Source organism: Malania oleifera, chromosome 9, assembly GCF_029873635.1.
Source record: "Malania oleifera isolate guangnan ecotype guangnan chromosome 9, ASM2987363v1, whole genome shotgun sequence".
In the NCBI taxonomy this organism is placed as follows: domain Eukaryota; kingdom Viridiplantae; phylum Streptophyta; class Magnoliopsida; order Santalales; family Ximeniaceae; genus Malania; species Malania oleifera.
The window spans coordinates 75,570,120-75,584,138 of record NC_080425.1 but is presented as its reverse complement, the minus strand read 5'-3'; positions in this window follow the sequence as shown (position 1 = coordinate 75,584,138).

Sequence of the window (14,019 nt, the reverse complement as noted above, 5' to 3'; positions counted from 1 at the left end):
CATTCTTACACAAATTTTACTGGATATATGTTAAACAATTAGTATTTCACTAGTAAAACCATTCCTAGAACATATGCACTAGAGTTTTAACATTTAAGTCATGTGCAAGGTGTTCCTATGCCCCCCCAAGAACAATCCATATCCATTATTGATTCACTATGAGCAGGATATGATGTTCATGAATTTCTAGCAAAAGATTCGGACTCAAAAAGTAGAAACAACAATAATGTGAGTCCATGGGGCAGGTGATTATGATCATTTTACTTAAGAATAGGGCTTAAGCTCCCCTATATATTTACATGCATACATTCTTGCATTTAGTTCCATGATGATGTTCATTTAAGAGCATTCATCATATATTCATCCTTTCAAAGGATTTCAACATATAGCAAATATTAATCATTTGGCATATACACATGACATAATGCATTTTGATTTTAAAACATGATAGCCAATCAAGGCTATACTCAAGATTATGCAATAGGGGTTTAATATAAAGATGGCACAACTCAATATACATAATGAGTGTGTGCAAAATGAGAACTCCCCCTAAGTCATGCAATTTCCCTAGTTTATGGACTATCATCATAATGTGAGACATTTAATTACAAGGATGATGTTTTACCATTTAGGTCTTGAGTGAAAGTACATAACCCAAAGATTTGGACTAAATGGTGTCCATTAATTAGATTTTCCTAGAGTTAGAGGATGTATATACGATGAAGGACATCCTAGGAAAATTCAAGGAATGTTGATTGTACATGTTTTTCAATCCAGCACATGCCATATGGAATTCAACATGTACCAACCTATTTAATTATTTAGCATGCATTATGAAGATATTCATAAAGTTAACCTAGCGTGCACACTAGTATAGGCAATCATTTTAAAACTTCTTAGCACAACAATACTGGATATCTATATATCAAAGCATTTTATCATTTGACCAATATAGTCTTCCCTATAGAACACACATGCATCTGAAAGTGTATATCAAGGCATTCTACAAAGCTCATGAACCTTAGAACACTCCATATCAAATTATAAGGCTTTAAAAACCGGATATGATGTTCAACGTTTTTTAGAAGAGACTCAATATTTGAAAAGGTACACCTGTATGATGCATATGAGTCTCTTAAGCCTTTTCTCAGAGGATGGAGCTCAGCTCCTCTAAATACTCGATGATTATGTAAGGATGGAATTTAATATCCATTTAGTTTTCACTCATCCTTTCAAAAAAATTTTAACAATAAATTTATCATAATCATCTTTAGCACACGGTTTTGCTTTTGGAAAAATTCTAGTGAAATTTTGGCAACATGCCGTCTGTAAATAGGACATTTTCTCATTTTACCATTTACCTAAAACCTGATAGAGATACCATTCAGTTCAAGCATGCGAGAACCTATATCCACTGCCAACATGCAATGCACAACATACTGCATCAGTTATGCACTTGGCGTTCCACCAACATGTAATGCACAACATACTGCATTAGTCATGCACTTGGCATTCCAATTCAAGCATGCAATTCAGTAGTGCAATCAATGAAAATGCATTATTTGTCCATTAAATGAAACTATCATTTAAGCGAAGAATGGACAGTAAGCTTTCAGTTCAAAGTATCATACAACTCATTTTAATTCAATTATAAAACCATCAATCAAATAATTTATCATTTGTTAATCAATGAATAGTAGCATTTAGCACACTTGCAGATTGTTTCAAAAATAGTCCATCCATCTAATATGATTCAAACTTTAAACAAAAATGGATGATGGCATTCAGTACAGATAGCATAAAGGTATAAAATATAACCATAATAAAACGACGTTTTGAAAATAAGTACATTGCCATAAAGGGTTTATTAAAACTAAATTTTCTGCTCCCCCTCATTTATGTAGTCAAAGCATCATTATATTTTCAATTTTCACCTTTAATGCTTTCAAATCTAAGCCAAGACCTCAAATTTTCAATAATCAGTATTTGGCATTTTAGGCTTAGACTTATTCAATAATTTCTAACTAGGGATGAGCTTTGAAGATGTTTAAGCATTTTAGCTTCATTATGAGTTTAGGGCTACGATATAGTATAATGATTAATTCCCTAAAACTCAATTTTGTATGATGGACATGATATGTTATATTTAAAATATTTAACTTAAAGCATATATAACATTAAAGAAATATTCAACTCATGAATACGTTGTCCATTTGAAGGGGATTTATTTTAAGCATACTATAGCCAATGTATTCAGATATTACCCAATCATGTTGATATGTATATATATTAAGTATGGATTGGATGTTATCATTAAAACTCACGCATTGGCTTGATTATTTTATGGGTCTCAGTATGATAATAGTGTATACTAAAATTTAGAATTTTAAGCACAAAACACGATTTAAGCATTTAAAGCACTATAACCCCATTCACATTATATCCTAAAATCTTATGAGTATAAAAAAAATATTTTTTTTAAGTGCACCTCATAAGATGGTGTACAATATCATATGATTCACAAATTAACCCACAATATATCATGTGAATCATAACATGAATTATTCAATAAATTAGAAGGATGATAGATATACCTTTACGTTTTACTCCTTCTTAATCGTTTAAGCTTGGGGTGGTGTTCCTTTCTCTCTCCGTTTTTCCATACCGCTCATTGTTCCCGAAATTTCTTTAGTACTAGTATAAATCATAAACCTTGTAGAAGCATTAGTAGCTAAGGAACAATACAATATATATATATATATATATATATATATATATATGTATATGTATGACACTCAAATGATATGCATTAAGTTCATGTCATGGCCATTCAATTCAATTTCAAAAGTGGGAACAAACGCATTTTGAAATCATTTTTAATGGGATATGAAAAACTTTGTCAAACACTTTTCAAATCCTCCCATCAATTGATTTTATGAAAATCATAATTTTCAATATCTACAAGGTAAAATATATACAGTAAAAGCAGTAGAGGATTTGTAAAATATTGACCCTCAAAATAGGGATACACTGAAAATGAGTTGTTGCAATCTTTATGCAAATGCGGTTAACCTTATTGCAACCGGGCTCTAATACCAATTGATGTACTTGGTGTAATCCCAAGAGGGGAGGGTGAATTGGATATTTAAAATTCTTCCTAAATTAAATTAAAATCGCAATCAGTATTACACAACCTAGGGTATTTCTAAGCAGTCTCAATTCTCCCAATTAATTAGGTATGCTGATATCTAAGACCAATAAAACATCTATAACAAATTAAACATTACCATACAGATACCACATCATATCCCATTTATATTTTAAAGTGTAAGAACCCGACCCGAGAATTTTGAATTAAATAAATAAGAAAAGAGGAAGGAAATTAAAAAGGGAAAACTAGCAGGGCTTGTCGACGAGGCTCCTTTTCTCGTCGACGAGAGGATGCAAAGGGATTTTGGGAAATTCTAAAATCTCAAGCTCGTCGACAAACTGCCTTCTTATGCTCGTCGATAAGGACGTTGTCTCCTCGATGAGTTTGGACAGGTCAAAGGGGTTATAAATATCTATTCATTTCTTCATTGTAAACTAAGATTCTCTCTCTCTCTCTCTCTCTCTCTCTCTCTCTCTCTCTCTCTCTCTCTCTCTCTCTCTCTAGGGTTTTGGGTCATTTGTTACCTGAATCAACAATCTGACATTACCACGTGAATCAAGAGGGGAATCTCTACATTTATAGCGGATCAAAAATTTGTTTCGAGGATTTTCAAGTTTTGATCCAAAATAAAGGTAAGAGCTCGATTTCGTTTCTGGTTCGGTAGATTTGCAGTAGTTGTGAATATATGGAAGTATTGTTCTTCGATTTTTAGGTTTTGGGGGTCCCATGTTGTTGTTTTGGATCGATTAAGTTCGTGTTTCGGTTTTCGGGAAAGGTAAGGAGTTCTGTTTATATCAATTGTTTTTGTAATATGAATTGGTAAAACTGTAGTTTACGATTCTACGGATGTTTTCGTTACTTATTTGGAAAAATCTATCAAGTAAAATTTTGGTATTTTCAGTTTACCATTTTTGAAAAAAATTGGGGGTTTCGAGTATCATCTCCGTTTTTGTTGGAAAACTTTATATTGGTATAAACTGCGATATAGAGATGACCATGCCTTTGTTTATTTTAAACTGTATTTTTGGAATATCTGATATATGATTGTTTGTTTACCCAAATGAGTGTGGAATGAGATGGTGAATTTGAATAATGTATTTTGTAGTAAAGTGTGCCGGTTAACTACCGTAGGCTGTGAATTATTCAAATGAGATATAGGGACGTGAGTTCCAAAATGTTCCAGGTTTTGTGAAAATGCCGTGGTAGGATAATACCAATGGGGATATATCAAAGCAGGCTAGATTAAAATGTCGTAGGCTGAGATATTGAACCGAGTCAGAATAAGACTGCAGGTTTTGATGTTCGACTTTTGCCAAAGAGTACACAATACCACTAGATCAGTTGATTTTTATCGAAGGGCGTGAAAACACCAGACCTGCACCGGTTCAACGCTGTGGGGGCTTATGCTAGGCCAGCTTACCGGGGGCATCAACTTTTGCCGAAGGGTGTGAAATACCACCTGATAGTTCGGCTTAGGCCGAAGGGTGTGATGACACTAGATCGTATTACTTTTTTATTGTATGTATACTAAAACTATATTTGTGTAAATACTAGTATTGTGAAATGTATGTTTTCTTTTGAAATAACACTCATGTATCCACACACTGATATAACCTTTTTCCCCCTTACTGAGAGGTGTCTCACCCCTATCATACAAATGTTTTTCAGGTCCTTCGAGTAGCCGACACTAGCATCCTAGTGGTTCAGGAGCGTGGTGGTTAGTTAGCTGTGTAGGAGTACTTGTGTAAGTACTGATCCATGGTCGGGTTGTCATTTTGGGTTATGTAGACACCCAGGGTTTGTTATGTGTTTTTGGGGGAACTAGATCATGTCTTGTATAGACTCTGGTATGGTACCATAAATGTATTAGGTTGAATTATTTTGCTATATATGATTGTGTATGTGATGGTGGATAGGGTATACGTGAACCCTACGGGATTGCATCCTTATATTGTATAGTATTATGGACGTTTGTATGATACAAGGATAGGTTAGGTTACTAAATTATACCCTGGGGCCCATTTCCAAGTTTGGGGCGTGACAACTTGGTATCAGAGCTAACCAGGTTGTTAGGTCTTGTACTTGGTTAGGCGTAATTATGTGAACATACCAGAGTATAGGATGTAGGAAATTGGTAGAGTAGGTCGAGGGTTGTCTTGTAGCTAGACAAGGATTCATTGACGGTGTTCTGTGTTTTTCCTAGAATGATGATTTCGGTAAAATCACAGCAAACCATTGATGGTTTCGTGTTTGTGCAGTAGGGCAGACCTGAACCTGAGAGTCTAGAGTTTAACATGATTATTCTATAAATGATTGTGTTAATTGTGCAATGATATAGGAATGCTAATCTATTCCTATACTATTTCAGTATGGAGCCCAAAAATAGCAACTAGGATAGTAGTTCGGAGGGGACTATGAGTGAAGGGTCACCTTCCGTGCCTCAAGGCTTGACCAGACATATTATGTGAGAGATCGGGTGAAGTGTTAGGGTACGAGAGCGTCCACCTATGGCTGCGAGTTGCACTATTGAGAAGTTCACCCATATACATCCTCTAACGTTTACTAGGGGATCTGACCCGATTGTGACAGAGAACTGGGTGCAGAAGATAGAAAAGATACTGAAAGTTTTGCATTGCACCAATGAGCAAAAAGTTCTCTATGCTATGTTTCAATTGGTAGGAGAAGCTGAAAGGTGGTGGGTGGTTGTGAGTCTGCTTAAGGAGCAGAGAGCCGATTCACCTGGGATGATGTGGGGCTGCTTTAAGGAGGTGTTCTTCGAGAGATACTTCCCTACTTTCGTCTGTGATGCAGAGGCAGATGAGTTCTTGAGTCTGACTCAGGTGACCCTAATAGTGTAGAGTTACGCAACTAGATACATCGAGTTGTCTCACTTTGCGCCATGTATGATCTTGAACGAGTACGAAAAAGCTTGGAGGTTCAAGAAGGGTTTGAGGAAGAACATCTGTTGGCTGGTAGGAATGCTGCAGATTCGGGAGTTTTCGATTCTAGTGGAGAAAGACGCCGTAGTTGAGGCTGGTCTTCGAAAGGATGAGGTGACACAGGATCAGAAAAAGAGGCCGGTACCTTCTGGTGCTCAGATTGGTTCTAGATAAGGACAGTGGAAGAAGAGGAACTTTGGTTCAGGAAATCGCCAGAATACGGAATGATAGGGTCTTCAGGGGGATCCACCTCGCGTGCATTGTGCCAAGTGTTGTAAGTGGCATGATAGGGAGTGTCGGTCATTCATGGGTAACTGTTATGCTATGGCGAATCGGGCCATGTATCCCGAAACTATCCTACATCGATGTCTGATACGGTTGCACCGAGTCAGAACCGAGGATAAAACCAGGTGCCTCGGGGAAACAGAGCTCAGGCAAGAGTGTACTCGCTTACTCCAACGAATGCAGAACACATTGGCAACGTGGTGAAAGGTACCATGTTATTGCTTTTAAATAAAGTCGTTGTTTTATTCCATTAAAGGGCAAACCACTCCTTTATATCTGCGAATTTTTTGAAAATGTGTGGGGCTAAAACCCAAGTGATGGATAAGGGGTTGTCTATGGCTACACCGTCTGGGAGTGTGATGATATGTAGGAAGATGTTAGAGAATAGCCCAGAGGAAATTCAGGGAAGGTCGCTACCGGTGAATTTGGTAGTATACGACATGTACAGGTTTGATGTTATACTGGGGATGGATTGGTTATCATCTAGTTTTGTGATGATTGATTGTAGTATAAAAGTGGTGGTGTTCAAACCTCCTGGGAAACATAATATGAGTTCGTAGGATCATGTGTGCGTTCGATGCCACAAATTCTGTCAGCTATGCAGGCAAGAAGGTTACTTTTGAACGGTTGTCAAGGGTACCTAACTTGTGTGAAGGAACCACCACGGGATGATTTGAAACTTGAAGATGTCCGAGTGGTTAACAAATTTCTGAATGAATTCCCGGAAGATTTACCCGGTTTACCTCCTGATCATGAGGTGGAGTTCGCTATTGAATTGCTGTCAAGCAAGGCACCGATTTCTAAAGCTCCATACCGGATGGCTCCAATTGAACTTAGAGAGTTGAAGGAGCAGTTGCAGGAAATACTGAATAAGGGCTTTATCTGACCTAGTGTTTCGCCTTGGGGAGCTCCAGTATTGTTTGTGAAGAAGAAGGACGGGTCAATGCAAATGTGCATTGATTACCGTGAGATCGACAAGGTAACAGTGTAGATCGATACCTGTTGCCTCATATATATGATCTATTTGACCAGTTGCAGGGAACGCAAGTCTTTTCGAAGATCGATCTACGATTAGGGTATCATCAGGTGAGAGTTAGGACTGAGGATGTTGCGAAGACTACTTTTCGAACCAGATATGATCACTACGAGTTTTTGGTTATGTCATTTGGGTTAACTAACGCTCTAACAGTATTTATGGACCTAATGAACAGGGTTTTTCATGAGTACCTGGATCAAAAGAGTTCAAAAGAGCACAAAAACCATCTAAAGTTGATACTTCAGGTACTATGAGAAAATAAGTTGTATGCCAAGTTGATAAATGTGAGTTATGATTGAAGCAGGTTGCATTTCTTGGACATGTCATGTTGGGAGGTGGTATCTCAGTTGATCTAGGTAAGATAGAAACAGTGGTTGACTAGGTGAAACCAAAGAGCGTGTAGGATGTTCGGAGTTTCCTATGACTGGTTAGGTATTACCAGCGGTTTGTGGAGGGATTCTCTAAGTTATCTAGCCCACTGACACGGTTGACGAGGAAAGGTGTGAGATTTGATTGGACCGAAGAGTGCAAGCAGAGTTTCCAAGAGTTGAAACATCAACAAGTCACTGCTCTAATTTTAACCATCCCATCTGGGGACGGTGGTTTTGTGATTTATAGCGACACATCTTTGAAGGGTTTGGGATGTGTGCTGATGCAACAGGGTAAAGTAATTGTTTATACTTCTCGACAACTCAAGGAGTACGAGAAGAATTACCCCACGCATGATCTGGAGTTGGCGGTAGTGGTGTATGCACTGAAGATCTAGAGACACTATCTTTACGGTGAGAAGTGTGAAATCTTCATGGACCACAAGAGCCTCAAATACTTTTTCATGTAGAAGGAGTCGAACATGAGGCAGAGGAGGTGGCTGGAACTGATCGAGGACTACGATTGCACCATTAGCTATCATCCGGGGAAAGCTAATGTGGTAGCTGATGTGTTAAATTGGAAGTCAGAGCATGCCACATTATCTACAGTGATAGCTCAGCATCATATCAGATGGGATCTTCAAAGCCTTGACGTGGAGTTGGTGGATGGTAATCATCAGGCTTCATTGCTAGCTTAGTGATCCAGTCGACATTATTAAAGAGGACTAAATCCGCACAGGCTAATGATGCAGAATTAGTCGAGGTTGTAAAGAAGGTGCAATAGGGGCTACCTGCAGATTTTAAAATCTCTGAGGGAGGTGTATTAAGGTTTGGAAATAGACTGTGTGTTCCAAACGACGAGGGGATAATGAGGACAATTTTAGAGGAGGCGCATCATTCTTTGTATACGGTACATCCGGGTAGCACGAAGATGTATTGGGATTTGCGTGAATCTTTCTAGTGGAGTGGCATGAAAAGGGAGATTGCTCAATTTATGGAGTAATGCCTCACGTGTTAGCAAGTAAAGGCTGAACATCAGAGACCGGCAGGGCCATTGCAGCCATTGAGTATCCCAGAGTGGAAATGGGAGCATATCTCCATGGACTTTATCACCAGGTTACCACTAGCACACCACGGACAGAATGCAATCTGGGTGATCATGAACAGGTTAATGAAATCTGCTCACTTTGTGCCGATGAAGGTTAGCTACTCTTTAAGTAGGCTTGCAGATCTATACGCGCAAGAGATAGTCAGAATGCACGAGGTACCGGTGTCCATTGTTTCAGATTGAGACACAAGACTCACTTCTCGATTCTAGAAGAGCTTACATGAGGCACTGGGGACGAAGCTTACTTTCAGTACAAGGTTCCACCCCCAGACTGACAAGCAGTCAGAGAGGGTGATACAGATCTTGGAGGATATGTTACGAGCAAGTGTATTAGATTTCAGCGGTAGTTGGATTCAAATTCTATCGTTAGTGGAATTTGCCTATAACAGTAGCTTCCAAGCTAGTATTGGTATGACACCATTTAAGGCATTGTATGGTCGGAGGTGTTGGTATCCTCTATACTAGGATAAGGTCAGTGAGCTGCAAATATTAGGTCCTGAACTCATACAACAGGCTTCTGAGAAGGTCAGATTGATCAGACATAGAATTAAATCAGCTCAAAGTCAGCAGAAGAGTTACACGGATGTTCGTCGTCGTGAATTGGAATTCGAGGTTAGGGGTAAGATATTCATGAGAATCGCATGAAAGGGGTGATGAGGTTCGAGAAGAAGGGCAAACTGAACCCGCGGTATATCAAACCATTTGAGGTACTTGAACGAGTGGGTCCAGTAGCCTATAGGATTGCACTCCTCCAATGCTCTCTAGGATTCATGATGTGTTCCACGTATCTATGTTGAGAAGGTACGTGCCGGATCCGTCACATGTGATTAGTTACAAATCCTTAGAGATTGAGGATGCTTTGACGTATGAGGAGATACTCGTTCAGATTCTGGACCAGAAAGTTCAGAAGCTGCGCACCAAGGAGATACCGTTAGTGAAAGTGCTGTGGCAGAATCACGCGATTGAGGAGGCTTCTTAGGAATTAGAGACGGAAATGCACCAAAAATATCCACATTTTTTATGAGGGTAATGTTTACAGGTACAGTTTAGGTAAGTATGTGATGTATCTATTTAGAGTATTAATATGTGGTTAGTCTCTAGGAAACTTTTGTGATATTGTGAACTCCCGAGACACTGTGTATGTGACCACGGTATTCCTCCGTCATAAGTAAGGGTATGTTATATATTTGGAAAGGGGCTGCTATGTGGGTGGCCGCCGACTCTTTCTAGAGTCGGGTATACGTTTTGGTTTTGTGTAAGTTATCTAGTGAGAGATTACAAATTTCGAGAATGAAATTTTTGTAAGGAGAGGACGTTATAAGAACCCGACCCGAGAATTTTGAATTAAAAAAATAAGAAAAGAGGAAGGAAATTAAAAAGGGAAAACTAGCAGGGCTCGTTGACGAGGCTCCTTTTCTCGTCAACAAGGCCCCTTATACGGCTCGACGATGAAATTCAGAGGTTTGTCGATGAACTCTCTTCTTATGCTCATCGACGAGGACACCGTCTCGTCAATGAGTCTGGCCGGGTCAAAGGGGTTATAAATATCTATTCATTTCTTCATTGTTAAGTAAACTAAGATTCTATCTCTAGAACTCGAACCACTCTCTCTCTCTAGGGTTTCGGGCCGTCTGTTATCCAAATCAACGATCCGACGTTACCACGTGGATTAGGGGGGAATCTCTACGTTTATAGGAGATCGAAATTTCGTTTCAAGGATTTTCGAGTTTTGATCCAAAATTGAGGTAAAAGTTCGATTTCATTTCTAGTTCAGTAGATTTGCAGTAGTTGTGAATATATTGAAGTATTGTTCTTCGATTTTTAGGTTTTGGGGGTCTCGTGTTGTTGTTTTGGACCGATTAAGTTCGTGTTTCGATTTTCGGGAAAGGTAAGGGGTTTCTGTTTATATCAGTTTTTTTTGTAATCTGAATAGGTAAAACTGTAGTTTACGATTCTACGAATGTTTTGGTTACTTATTTGGGAAAATCTATTGGGTAAAATTTTGGGATTTTCGGTTTACCGTTTTTGGAAAAATTGGGGGTTTCGGGTATCATCTCCATTTTTGTTGGAAAACATTATATTGGTATAAACTGCGATATAGAGATGATAGTGCCTTTGATTATTTTAAGTTGTATCTTTGGAATACCTAATATGTAATTGTTTGTTTACCTAAATGAGTGTGGAATGAGATGATGAATTTGAATAATGTATTTTGTAGTAAAGCGTGCCGGTTAACTACCATAGGCTGTGAATTATTCAAATAAGATATGGGGACGTGAGTTCCAAAATGTTCCAGGTTTTGTGAAAATGTTGTGGCGGGATAATACCGATGGGGATATATCAAAAGGGCTAGATTAAAAAGTCATAGGTTAAGATATTGAACCGAATAGGAATAAGACCACAGGCTTTTATGTCTGGCTTTTGCCGAAAAGTGCGCAATACCACTAGATCGGCTGATTTTTATCGAAGGGTGTGAGAACACCAGACCTGCACCGATTCAATGGTGTGGGGGCTTATGCTATGCCAGCTTACCGAGGCCACCGACTTTTTCCGATGGGTGTGAAATACCACCAAACAGTCTAGCTTTTGCCGAAGGGTGTGAAATACCACTAGACAGTCCGGTTTAGATCGAGGGGTGCAACGACACTAGATCGTATTGCTTTTGTATCATACATATACTTGAACTGTATTTGTGAAAATACTAGTATTGTGAAATGCATATTTGTTGTTGAAATAAAACTCATGCATCCACACACTGATATAACATGTTTCTCCCTTACTAAGAGATGTCTCACCCCTATCATACAAATGTTTTTTAGGTCCTTCGAGTAACCGACACTAAAGTCCTAGTGGTTCAAGAGTGTAGTGGTTGGTTAGCTGTGTAGGAGTACTTGTGTAAGTACCGATCCATGGTCGGGTGTTTTGAACACCAAGGGTTCGGTCTCCCAACCTCTCACAATGTTTTTCATATTGAGTTCAATTTTGCCTCAGTTAATTCCCCTAATATGATAAGTGATGTTGGGGACAATGTGCACTAAGTGTTAAGACCTAGGGTCTTTTCTAAGGTCTTTTTACCCTATCAAAAAAATCCGAAGTTGGTCGACCGAAGGGTGTTCCCTAAGATCATTCGGTTTTACTGAGCTTATCGATCCTATATGCATGTCATGCATTAATTATTATAGGTCGTTCCTATATTACTATTACACACCTAATACTAAACTTATAAAATTACAACAATGAATCTTTTGGGTCTTCTTTTACTTCAAGCCACTGTGTGCCGCATGCCATCAATATGATCCAGTTAGTATGATCATGCACACAAACTTGAAAACCATTAAATACCAAAGTATTTGTCATTATCAAAACTGGGAATGATCCATAAGGTCAACAATAAGAAAGGAGGTGCTGCCCTCTTTTACCCAAAAAAAAAATCCTTATTTTAGATGAAACCTTGGGCGAAAAAAAATTATTTTGAAAATGTTAAAAGAATTGAAAGAGTCCAAGATTCATTTTTTAAGAAAAGTCATTATCAACCAATCCCAAATTTAAAGGTACTAAATAATTTATCTTAAAAATTTTCATTCAAGGAGAATGAGCTTATCTCGTCTAATGTAATTGGTGTAATCCCAAGAGAGTGGTGAATTGGATATTTAAAATTCTTCCTAAGTTAAATTAAAATCGCAATCAGTATTACACAACTTAAGATCTTTCTAAGCAGTCTCAATTCCCTCAATTAATCAGGTATGCTAATATTTAAAACCAATAAAACATTCATAACAAATTATATATTAGCTTATAGATATCACATCATATCCCATTTATATTTTAAAGTGTGTATGTATAATGGTTGAGCAATAAATGTAAACATACACGTGTGGAGCATATCTTATTTAATTTAATGTGTGCATGCAAATAATTATAACAATAAATAGACAAGCAGACACACGTGGAAATTAAAGTGCAGAAATATAAATGAGATGGAGAGAGAGAGAGAGAGAGAGAGAGAGAGAGAGAGAGACATGATTTGTAATCAAGGTTCGGCCAAACCAGCCTACTTCCTCGCCTTGGGCTTACCCCTCAAAGATTTCACTATCACTGTTCACTTAAACGAGCAGAGCAAAAGTCGTAACAACCTCTCCTTACGAGGCGAGGAGTACCCCACCTCAATTACAGGGTTGAGCCATAACCATGCAGCCTCTCCTTACGGGGCGAGAAGTACCCCAACTCAATTATCAGGCTGAGCCCAACTTATCTCCCGTACGGGGCGGAGACACCCTAGTTCAATTTACTAAGCTAAATCAAACCGGTCTCCTTTACGGGGTAGAGATGCCCTAGTTCAATTTACAGGTTTTACCCAACTGGTAAAATAAAAATAATTTTTGTACATATTACATGCTTCTAAATACAAGCAAAAATGTACACATTAAAGGCTCAAATCTAACACTCCGAACCCTTAAACCCAGGTTCGACGCGTTATACCTGGTAAAATCCTAATAAATCATAATCCATAATCAACATATACGCAGCGGAAAACATAAATATAATCTCTCAATTATATAATACCAGAGTTTTCTAAATCATCTACCAACCATAATAAATTAATCATCCACCTGTATTCAAATATATACATATCTCCAAACATTATTCAGTATTCATAATACCAATATGTTTCACAACCTTTCATAATATCTAGAAGATTTAAAATACAAAACATAAAACATAACATATACATCTCAAAATTAACATAGAAATATACCCTTTTCTTTTTCTATTTCCCAATAATGCTATAAAAACCTCGAGCTCTCTAAGCTCGATCTCGAGGAAATCTTGAAAAAAGATAAATTCATATTCAGGTGAGACACATCTCAGTAAGGGAATAAACAATATATTAAACACAGCGTGTGGCTATCATAAGATTATACATATCATTTTATAATATTTGCAAATCATTAACATAATACTGAAAGTCATTTTCTGAACGTAAACAATCACATGCAAAGGTTTACCCACGAGATTACCCAAGGATAGGGGTGATTACCCGCCTATACAAGTAGCACCCCTCTGCTCTGATACTTAGGTAATCCGAAGGTCACTACTAAAGCATACCAGAGCACTCACCTTACTCAGTAAGC